Here is a 12,684-nt window from a genome sequence, read left to right as displayed (position 1 = left end):
AACACTTCTGGGGTCATTTGGGTGGATTTGACCTATCTCTGGCCCCCCTTGGTCGATTTTGATGATTGACACCTCTTTTTAACTGTTAGAGCCAATGGAATCCAGGGGAAGTTCCACATATACACACACGTTACCAAATAAGGAGTGAGAGTGATGCGTAACCAAAACAGGAAGCTGTCATACACTCTGGAAGCTATCATTAGCAGCTAATATGAAAACTCCGTTTTTGACATAAAAATTGAATTATGGATTATCAATAATTTGTTCAAAGTGACAGACACATTGGATTAACCTATGGATTAACCTTGAGCCGCGTTTCTCTCGTTTTAATGCCATTAAACACAACTTTTGATCAGAATAACAGCAAAAGGTGAGCATATCTCCGTGTTTTGCTACCTAAAGCTACGTTGCGTGTTGTCTGGTTTTGCTTCCCCTGTCGCGAGTTCTGATCGCTCAGTGATGATACTTATATTTCTAGAATCTGTGGAATCTCAGCTTGCTAGCAAAGCTTCTTTGTGCAGATCCGATAAGTATATCGATCGATTTATACCTAGAGTTCTGTGCTAAGTGCGTTAGCATTTTTTCACTCAGGGCTCATTTAGACACTTCTTGTGAGACTTGTGTTTTGTTTCGGTAAACATTTTAAAGGTGGGGTAGGTAATTTTGGAGAAACCAGCTCGAGTGCGCTAGGATTTGAAAATACACAGCTGGAACAAATCTGCCACTTCCTTACAGAGCACCTCCTCCAACACACACGAACGCGCACATGACCAATCAGGGCACGAGATAAGTTTGTGCACAGATGGAAAGCTGACAGGCAGCTAGGCCATTCAGTTATTTTAGCCGGGCCGGCTAAAATGATTGGTCGTGCTTTTTACAGTACTACGGCTTCCACAGATTTTTTGTCAAAGCACTTAAGATATTAATTCAGCCCCGTATCCCCCGCCGGCGGGGGCTATGGGGCTTAACAACAGAAGATGGGGTTTAACAACAGAAGATGTTTTCTCTCTCTGTAATGGCACTTTGTTTGGAAATGTCAATATGCAAACTTTCACACATTGGTCCAATATTTTTGTTATGAAGAGCCCTAATTTATTTTTCACATAAAAATACATGATTTTATATCTTGGATTGAACTGTGAAGTCATTTGTTATAGTAAAAGTCTTGACAAATCCAAGACATTAATAAGGTATTTTTGAAGCCAGTTAATTTGCTAGAATTCGAGCTGTGCCTAAACTGCCAATTCTACATGAAAAGTGTTGTACATGCACAATCTGCTGGAAAAATCCTGACGTACTTCAATTTTTACATTTGTTTTGGAGCAAGATGTCACGTCACATGTTCAACACACATTTTTCAGTCCTCTGGCTTTGGCCAAACACCTTTTCTTTTGAATTATGTCCCCCATTTAGAGAGGGGCTGTAAAGGCACTCTGGGAGAAAAGGCAAGCAGTATATTAAGTCCAATTTCCATAAGCCTGGCTCTAAATTAGACATTTGGTGGTGCTTTAAGTAAAACCTAAAGGTAGCAAGAGGCCAGAGAGATCAGGAAGATATATGGTGACATCTAAGCTGTTCTTTGCACGCCACAAAAACTCGACTGCATCACAAAAATCTACCTAACTCAGAAGTGAAAGAGGGTGGACGTGAAATCTATTCATGCTCTTTCTGCATGTTTAAGTGTGTGTAGCATGGTGCTCAGATAAGCGTCTTTGGGTTCAAGAAAAGCGCTATAGAAATATAATTTATTATTATTATTATTATAAACAAAACAGACACAAATATTGTGTGTTGTTATGTATCGGCGAGTGTATGCTTTTTGTGCATGTTAGAGTGCAAGAGAAACAGAATAAGTTGTAGTCTTCACGTATTATGACACAAATCACTTCCAGAGAATTATGAAGTTTCCATCAGATCTGCAGAACCTTTTCTCATCTTAAAGGTCATTATTGTTTCTTCTAGCAGAAACAGACACATAATTTTTGCAACAACACTGAAAAACCTACTCTGTTACCTGCCCAGGACCTAACTGGAGACACACAAAACAAAAACATGCATGACCTTATCAGCTTTATGAGGTGATAATATGTAATTGTTCTGTAAACATATTTTTTGTGCTGCCCCTAAGGGGCCAAACAAATCAAATTAAATTGAAAAAAAGCTTTGAGTGCTTTTGGCTTGTTATATTTGGCTAATAGTTTAGTCAAGATAACAAGTCAAATATGTAAAATGTAAAAGAGTAATGGTGTGTATACTTACATCATTCATATTTGTATTGGAGTATTGGAGTGAATACAGTACCTTTTCCATCTCACTGGGGTCCCTGTGGATTTTTAGCATCCTGGCTCCAGTTTGTGACATTAAATAAATGGCTTTCCATTGCTCCTACATAGGTATCAAGATTAATGACCATCAACGTGAGATGTCAGTGTCATGTAAAATATGTCTGCATGGTGGAAGTGAATCTGTCATGAAATCAAGTCACCAGAGAGGAAAAACTGTGTTTCTCCAATAGGGGCCAGGTCTTTGGACTGAAAAGCAAATTTGTATCCATTCTGCAGGGTTTTTGTTGGGCTCGTTGATTTAAACAAGCAAAAGTATATAGCACATGCCTCAGGGAGACATGTATGAAGCATTCTCGTCGGACCTTAAGAGACAATATGTGGTTTTGCTTGAAAAGGTATGAAAAAATAAGGGGAAAAGCTCAAATGTTTTGGAAATTTGGCAGAGGACAGCATGAGTGCAGGACAATAACCGCTTTGTGTTTTTTTTCACGTCTATCACAAATTAAAAAATAAGTTTAATTGAAAGAAGAAGCCAGAAAATAGGTTATGATGTGGTTCTTTTTTAATCTTTCTGTACTTATGTGGCATTAAGGAACGATAACCTTAAACCTGCTCTCCAAACCTGAACTTACTGAAGAGGTTATACTTTGATTTCATTTTTAGGCTAAAGGAGATGGTTGCCACAAGACAGTATTTCCCTACCACACATATAATTAAATGTGATTACATACCTGTATCATTAGCTCTGCCTTTCCCTGTGACTTCTTGCTTTCCTTTGATGTTTCACTCTGCAGTTCTTTTGAGAGCTATGAGTGTGTGACTTAAACTTAAGCTTATTTTTTTCTCTCTTGTAAATTGTGTGCGATTAAAGAGATTTCCCCATTTGTTGCCAACTGGTAACCCTGCGCCACATCTTGGCCGGATAAAATCATCTAAAATAATAGCTTCACTATATAAATTAGAACGTGGTTTATATTTAAAATGAGACTCAACAACATCTCATGCTATAATGACCTAAGATTCCTCAACATTGGATAATTCTTTCATTGAAACTGCATTGTTATGTGTAACTCAGTTAAGAAAATACATTCGCAGTAAGTTGTGAAAAGTTCCTTTCTAGTGCAATCTTGAGCAATCTTTTTTTTTATTCATACTTCTTCCTCCAATGGCTCATTTCAGAGTAACTTATCACCCAGTATATTATTATTGCATAGCGGCGCTAGGGGGTGGCTACTTGGGCTCAAGCCCCGGATGTTTTCTGAAAAGCCCCGAATGTTTCACGTAGGGCACTTTAAAAAAAGAAAAACGTCTCGTGAGTAATGTGCACTACCGGAGTCCAACAGAGAGGCAGCAGCTGCGGGACAGTAGCCTGCGTACTGCGTAGCCTTCCCTGCCCTGAAGAAGAAGTGATCCTTCGTTATCGTTAGCGTGAAGAGTAGCCCAGCGCCATATAGAGAGTATCATATCTATCTATAAGGCACTGGAGTAGCCCAGCTGCGAGTCTCCGGTGAGTTCACAGTTCATGATGAGCATGCTCCACTAGCTGGTACAGTGGTGTTATGAATTTGGCTTTCTGTCAAAAACCTTGATAGCTCTCTTGTACAGCTGTTCTATAGGTTTCAAGTTTGTGGCACAAGCAAACGACCAGTTTGTCAAACAGTATTCAATGTGGGATAGAATCATACAGTGGAGGTATGACTTTGCAGCATTGACAGTTAAGAAAGGTCTAATTTGTTTAAAATGTTGCAAATGTAATGGTATTGGATACTTTCTTAATATGTTTCTTAAAAGTCAAGTTCGAGTCCATTATGACTCCAAGATACTTGAAGTGGGGGACTAGTTCTATTTCTGCTCCGTTTAAAAACACATTAGGCGCGTTCACACCGCAGTACTTTTCCCACTTTAGTTCATCAGAACTTAGTTCATCAGAACTCTTTAGTTCTCATAAACTAAGTACCGATCGCGTTCACACCGGAATAAGTCCCTGGGGGTGGATTAGGCAAATAAAGCCGCACGTCACTTCTTCTTCTTCTGCTTTGGGTTTACTGGCAGGCCGCAAACAACTTCACGGCGTATACTGCCGCCCAAAGTCCCCGGCCGGAAGTCCCCGGAGTTAGGGACTGGCTTCAGCTACTGAAGCCTTCCGAGTAAATCGCCAGAACGCCGACACCTCATCTCCACCGCTCCCACGTTTTATTTTGTGTTGCCATAAGTTAGTCTCTCTGCGTTTCTGCGCTGGGCTAATGCTAATGCTAATAATGCTAATGCGAGGATATAAAATGGCGGCTTCACAACATTTTTTGCGAGTTTTACGGGGCGTGGTTTGCATTCCGCCCAACCAATCAGACATAGGAACCTTTTTCTCCCACGAAAGTACCTGCTCTCTAGCAGGGACGGAAAACTGACGGAAAAGGGGGTAAAAAGATTCTGATGAACTAATTTTAGTTCCGGCTCTTTTTGGTGTGAACGCGACATTTCGGAACTATATCGGAACTAAAGTGAGAAAAGTACTGCGGTGTGAACGCGCCTATTGGATCCTTCGATTTTGACTGGTCGTTTACTGAACATCATGCATACTGTTTTTTTTGCATTTAACTGTAAGCAAATGTTGTTCAGCCAGTGTTGAACTTTGTCCATTTGAGAGACAGGATGAGATCATTTCAGTGTTTTTCCCATGTACAAAGATGACCGCATCATCGGCATACATTTGCACATTCAACTCAGGACATACATTAGGCAAGTCATTAATGTACAGTGAAAACAGTAATGGTCCAAGAATGGAACCTTGTGGAACCCCAACAGGGTTGACAAGGCAGGGGGATTTGGTACCGTTGACCAAAACACACTGTTTTCTGTTTGATAAGTAAGATTTAACCCAATGTATTGAATCTGCCAAAAAATTGAAATAAGTCAGCTTTGTAAGGAGCACTTGGTGGTCAATAGTGTCAAAAGCCTTCCTGAGATCAAGGAAGACAGCACCTACATATGGGCTTGTGTCCAACATACATTTAACCTTTTCCACAAAGACACAGTTAGCTGTCTCAGTGGAGTGGTGAGCACGAAAACCAAACTGCATTGGGTGGAGTGGAGCGAAACCTTTATCTAAATGTTTGGTGATTAGTTTTGACACCCATTTCTCGGCTATCTTATGCTGCGTTCACACCAGACGCGATGCAATGTTTGGGGGCGGCGCGATTACATGTAAAGTCAATGCAGAGACGCGGACAGATGCGAATTTGCTCCGACGGCGAGCATGAAGCGGTGGGCGCGAATTCCGCGGCGCGATTGAGGCAATTGAAGGGGGCCGCGATAAACGCTCGAGCGTCATATTCGCGTGACGCGATCTCGCGGTAGCCAATCAGCGGTGAGGATCTCAGCCTGCCGTCACTGATGTTGAACCAGAAAACATCAGCCATTAGCTGTTAGCAGTTAGCACACAGAGCTCACAGCTCCTCATATCTGTTCAGAAACTGGACAAAAATTAAACAAGTACAAACCACAGACTGTCTGTGCCATGGCGAATACAGTCGCTGGTTTATTTATGTCTGTAGGCCGTTGTTATGAGTGTGGACGGAGCATAAACAACGTTAGCTTAGCCTGGTCGATCCGATCTTCATTCAGAAAACAAGCATTTTAAAAGGTGTTTTGCCTGCCGTCTTGTCTGCAGACTTGTCAAGCATTAATTCATGGTTTTTACTAACCGGTATCAGTATGTTAGTTACTTCGGCATCATTTAGAAACGTGTATTACAATTCAATCACGGTAAAATATGTTCATTTAGTTGTAGTTGTAGCTCCCGAGCCAGCGCGTCTTGTTTGAGTGATGCGAGTAAACACAGCTGACAGCCGCAGTGAAACTCGAGCATTTAGAGCGATGCGATAGGAGCGATTAGAGCGAAGATTTAAAAATCGGTGTCACCGTGGCCACCTTCCAGGATGGACAGAAAGGTATATCCGTCATTTAATGGTAAGCTATTGAAATTCTGATTCCATAGATGTGTCTCCCATCACCCAAAACCCCTGACTATTCTCTCAACTCAGTATTTACATTCTTTAATTCAAAGAACATCAGTAATATCTTTCTATCAGCTGTGCACCGTTATGGTGTAAATATAACCTATTTACCAATTGGATCAAATATAAAAGTCAGCCGAATTAGTGTTGATACTGCAAGGAGACGTATTGTCTGAAAAGAAATGGAAGATGTTTAATTGCTGATATATTTATGATCCACGTGACGTATTCAGTTTCGGAAGCAGTTCTTCCAGTTTGTCCAAAGGTCTTCTCATCAGGGCTCTATAAATAAAGAACTACGGCAGATGTGTAATATTTAATGCAGCCGAACCGTGTATTACAATGCCGTTATGTGATGACTTCCAAAGAGAAAAGCAAGCACACTCGGAATAAAGTATTTTTTTATTTTTTTAAATGTTTTCGGATTTCATATCGCATTAACACTATATCCCAACGTGCATTGCGGCTAAAACATCCAATCACCAAGCTTGAACGGTAGCTGAGGATTATGGGTAGGCAGATGTTTTAGCCTATCAAAACCTCTGAAAAAAGAAATGTGTCTCAGAATCGAAAGGGAAAAACCTATGGGAAAAGCATTGTACACAATTCAAACCAATTAATGTTGTGTAATTAACAAGGATAAACTGATGTTTTTTAGTGGATGAGTACTGCAGATATAGCTTTAAAATCATTTGACAGGGAGGGGAATACGGCTTTATTATGAAAACTTCGAGACCGGAAATACTGTTTTCACCCCGTGAGGGTTGACGCTAACTTTACATGGATGCTGCCGCATATACAAGTTCTCCTGGCGAGACCTCAAATAATCTTCGTAATATCTATCAAACTATAGATCCTACACATCGACTGGACGTGGATTCTGAAAGTACAATATACACTTCTCGCTAGAAATCTAATCAAAAAGCATTTTAATGGCCTACATTTTAGGATTTTCAAGAGAGGGTTATTTGTGAATATACGACCCTCCGTAGCGTTTGCATTCAACAGGAGCACTAGAGGTCAAAAACTTTAAAACGTGATTATAGGTCGTAATAAGCACTTGAACAATCGACCTATTTGGTCGTAATAAGGGCTTGAACAATCGACCCATTTGGTCATATGAGTTGGAGGACTTGTTGATTCAATAACATAATAAATAACAAAGACAGGGACCATTTGGCATGGCCTTTGTATTTTGAGTGTATTTTATTGTATATTGCTGTTTTACATTTACTCTAGTATTATTTTTGATTGCAGGACTTTAATCTGTAATAGAACTAAAACAGAGCACACATTTCATATAATTTCTTCTATAAAGACTTTAGATTTGATCAGCAGAAATGCATTTATTTTCTGTAACTTTATTATGGATGCGTTTATAATAAATCTGTTATTCTTGTTCATATGCAATCATAGGAGAAACATTCTTCTTCTCCTGCTTCCTATTTATATATATAAAAAAAGAAATGTTGTGACAGAATGATTGTGGAGTAAATCCAGAGGGATGAACGTGTGACAGCCATACCATTGTTTTGACAGCATTTTAAGGTAAAGTCCCACCTGAATTATTCAGACATTGACACTGAGGTCATTGCACACAGACCCCATATGAGCCCTTCATAAGCCCCGTCTGGAGGGAGGGTAAAAGGGAGAATTCAAGGGAGAATAACAGAAAAAAAACAAGTTGGGAAAATCTGAAAAAGGCAGAGAAGTAAGAGATAGAAAGAGAGAAGTAGACAGTGAGAGAGCAAAGACTTACACTGGACTTACTGTAAGTCCTCACCCTGCCACTCTGATATCTAAGCCTAATGCTGACACCTAAGTGGCCCTCATTAGTCCGTTAGGAGCCACCCTGGTCAGCACGTGTGAGCGAGGTGGAAGCAGATACAGGAGAGGAGGGGATGTGGGGGTTAAAGTGGGGATTGGCTGGATTTGGTGCAGCGCAGATGTAATCCGGTCTCTCCACTGCTTGAGATACGACCCCTGTTTACGAACCCATATGCAGAGATTTGTTTCCGAACCTGGAGATACTGCATCTTTTGAATTGTTTCATGAAACTGTATAACCAATTTGCCACAGGACAGAGACACAGTGTGTTGCGGAAGAGAACATTTACATCTGTGTCCCTGTTCAATCCTCCTTTTTCCCTCTGGGGAGATTTTGGTTTCTTCACTGCTCAGCTCAAGGTCCTGGCTGTGTGTTTAAAGCAGCAAACACACAGCTTCACTGTCTTAGCAGCCTTCACACAGGCTACACTTACAAAGTGCAGACAAAAGCCTGAGCTTACACCTGTAAATGTGCCTCACTGAAACTGCTTGTTATAAGCCTGTGAGCCTCCACAATCCGCCAGTACAAAGGGAATTGATGATAGGGTATTATGGCAATATGGTAAATATGGCCCACCTTTAGAAGTGCCTGAGATGATATATTAACTCTGTTTCCCCAAGTGCAACTGTACCAACATGAGCTGCTTTTTAGTTTGTAATTAGATGATGGATTTTTAGATCAGTCCGTAGATGAAACAACGTTATGATTAGGGTTCTTTGTCTAGATTTGAACAGCTTAGAGAATAATGAGTGTTTAGCAAGAATAGTTCTTATTCATTTTCATCACGCAAAGCCATTAAAATAAAGAAGTTCTGCTAAATCTGAATTCTTAAAAAGTACAATAACGATGCCAGTATGACTGTAATACCTGCACATAATTTCAGTGCAGTGCTTCCTCATTTTCCTCAACAAGCCATATCTTAATAGTTTGATACTAGGCCATTTTTAAGTTTGAGCCAGGCTAAAAAAGTCGTTATTCAACTAGAAATATAAAAAATTGGTTAATTAGCTAAAGGGATTTAGGTGTTTTGAGGAGGAGCTTTTGGAAACATGGTTGTCTGGGTTCTTTAAGGCAATACACACTGGTGGTGTAAGATGTTTATCTAGAAACTTAAACCCATTTTCTCTATTTTTTGTTAGGCCTATATTTGACCTGATATATGGCTGAACCTAATATTTATATATATATTATATTTTTTAGTTATCGGCATTACTACAATTGTTGGCACATCACAACTAGCTTTTATAACTCAGGGTAAGTTTGTATGATGCGTCCAGTGTTTGCTATGGACATCAAAAGACATGATGTTGCATTTTAAAATGTGTCCTTTACCTTAAAGAGAATATCACGTTCTTTTGCTTTATGTAACAACATGACCTTAATATCAGCCCAACCAACAATAATGTTTCCTTTGCTCTGCTGTATAATGAATATTACAGTCTCATGAGGCCCCGGTGTGGTTACACACTTTCAGGCTTATAGAAAGTAAGTCCACTAAAGAGTGGATTTATTAAAGATCAACATTGATGTGGTGTTACTCATTCTCCAGCTGGGCCTGACAAGTTGGTCAAAGGCTGGCTTTGCTCTACAACATTAACCGAAAAGACTCATTCAAAATAAGACACATTTTGCAACATCAAACATTACATTTTAAGTCCTGTTTGTATCAGCATAGCTCATCTAAAGTCCAACAAAAAACAATGATAGAACTAATGTTTGTAACAACTTTCAAAACTAATTATTACGAGTTCAGTGCCTTTGAATGGCTGCTAAATGTGAGTTCAGGAAACAATGGAGGCTTCGCTCAGTGACATCACAGCCTCGGGTCAAATGTTTTGCCTGTTTGTCACAAAGTCAAACTAATGAGGAAAGGTCACACACATACGCACACAACACACCACAATCGTGCAGGTACATAGGTATGTGCATACAAAGCAAAGGACTCAGAATACACACACAGACGCACATGCTTATACACTCTCTCTCTCCCCCTCTCTGTCTCTTGTCCCGGCACAATTGGAGTGTCAAAGTGTCAGTGGAGCATTTGAAAAGCTGTAGTTATAACAGTTAAGGCAGGGCATGAGCGAGACGCAACACTGATACTCTTAACCTGCCTCCATCAACACACATTAACTGCCTCACTGGCAGAGCAACAATTCTCTCACGGCGCTAGTCAAAACAAAGTGCACTGTTCACACACTCTGCGTTGGCCAAAAAGCTATTCTCCTCTAAAAACAATACTTATTTGTTGTATCCATACAGAGAGCACAAAAACATCATGCTGTTCTCATGAATTCAAAAGACCCCGGAATCCCGGTCAAAGCCCCTATTTCCTATTGATTTCACCTGTTAAATCCACTTCCAGTGTAAAGGGAAAAAGACAAAAAAAGTGAAGTTTACAAAAGGATTTTCAAGCTCTATGAAGATTTGGATGGGGCCTGTGAAGAGCCTGCAACTCAATATTGAAAAGATGGTCTTAATCATTTGTAAAGTCCCTGTAGAGTATAGCAGCGTTGTTCACAATCTATGCTGTGACCCAGAGGTAAGACATGGGGATATTAAAATGGGCTTTGTGAAACAATCTTGGGATACTGACATGAGAAAATAATATGTCTGTAGGATGTCGCCAAATCTATTTAGAGTCTCCTCTAGTGTGCTGAATGCTGAATAAAGTATAATTGCTACAAGCAAATATAGATTCTCAGGGAACACATTTGATGTATTGCTATTTATCCGTTTTTTTGCTTTTATTCTGTAGTCAAACCAGAGAGCATTGGATTGAATCAGCAGAGATTTATGACCTCTAATCATTGTAGCGACTCTTGGTTGCGGTTTGTCTTAATCATCTACCATCTTGTTGTCTTGCCCTTGACGAGTAAAAACTAGTTCCGCCCCATTTAAAAATCAACAACAACCATGTGAAGAAATCTGCCCCTCAAGCAACCCACATAATTTCCACCCTGAAAGATTGATAGGGATATTTTACACCCTCATTGTGTTTACAGTAGAAGTGGGTGTAGATGTAGCACGCTGGTGAATGTTTTATGAGCCTATATCCCTTTGGTAAGCTGCACGTGGTAAACTACACGCTGCAAGGATGTAATGAGGGATGATGATAGCCTGGACAAGTCAGAAGAGGGTAATGAGGATTGGGTTGGTTGGGAAAGCTTTGCACAAGGCTTTGGCTCCTTTACGATGGGCGAGCTTGTGTCAAACACTTACAAATTAAATTGATGCTGAAATGCCTCCAAAGTCAAAATGCCAGTGGTTTGAATGGTTTTAAACGTTTTGCTGCTATCATATCATAGCCCTTCTCTATATGTACCTGATTTACAGAGATAAAATGACTTAATTTGTGCTGAACACAAAAATATTTTCAGCTAGTTCCGGTTTCCTGTCCATCTTAAAATTAAACCTCCCTTAAGCTTTATGATTCCTATTAGCAATGTTTGTCTGTTGTTATGGAGTAGATGTTGGATTTTCGAGATCTTGGATCACTTTAAGGACTCTCTTGTCCATTGTCGGCTTAAAAGATTAGGTTTGAATTTAGTTCTTGACTTTTGAAATCAACCAACTTTTCAATAATTCCATAAATGAGTTGGTTGACACTTAAAAAGTAATCAGTTAATTAAGTTACCTTCTAACTTAATAATACAATATAAAATATGGCACCCAAGACACTCTTGGCAAATATGAGCAATTAAACAATAAATCTGTGATAATCTAGTTTTAACCATCACTACCTCTAAGAAAATACTTCCTGTGGAGCGAGAGGAATGATTTAGATCTATATCTTGTCAAGGTTAAGTGGAGGAGGTGAAGGATGGAGTAATTATCACCGCACAGGTTTTCCCTCCAGTCCTTTTCGCTGTCTCTCTCACTGTCTGTATTTCTTTTCTTAACATGACAGAAAGCCCTCAAGGGTGACCTGTCAATCACTGTCGTCACAGTAACACGCACACAACCACACATGGAAGAGAGTCATTACACATGTGTACAGTTGAAAATAAATGTTTAACTAAAATTAACAGAGGTTGGAGAAAGTTCCAATTACACATGCAGATAGACATTGATATTCAAAATATATATATATATTTCCAATAAAGATGAAAATGAAATAGAAATGTGCAAGATCATGCATGTCCACACAACGCAATGGAAATATCAACACACCCTAATGATTCATCATGACATTACCATTAAGGAAACCTGTAAATTATCTTTTGTCGGATTGGATTTCAAATTGATTTGGAGACAAAAGTTTCCTAGAAGGAGTGGAAAGCCTGTAAGGCTGAGGTGAAGTTCAACCGTCTCATGATGTCTGCTATGCTCCACCTTTGTGAATTAGACAAAATGTGCAACATTTTATAGTAATAAGGGAGTAGAGTGGTGTAATGTTGGGGCAGGACATAACACACCAAAATGTGTCACTTGGACCTAGAAGGGCAGTTTAATTATTAGGGAGGAACTGCACAGGCTGCAGCATGAGATCAACTTGACGTAAGAAGGGAGAGTTTTCCCGGGATTGAAAGTTTCTATTTAAGTGGAATACAAAAATA

The sequence above is a fragment of the Trematomus bernacchii genome, unplaced genomic scaffold (assembly GCF_902827165.1).
Source record: "Trematomus bernacchii unplaced genomic scaffold, fTreBer1.1, whole genome shotgun sequence".
Taxonomy (NCBI): Eukaryota; Metazoa; Chordata; class Actinopteri; order Perciformes; family Nototheniidae; genus Trematomus; species Trematomus bernacchii.
This window is presented reverse-complemented; position numbering follows the sequence as displayed.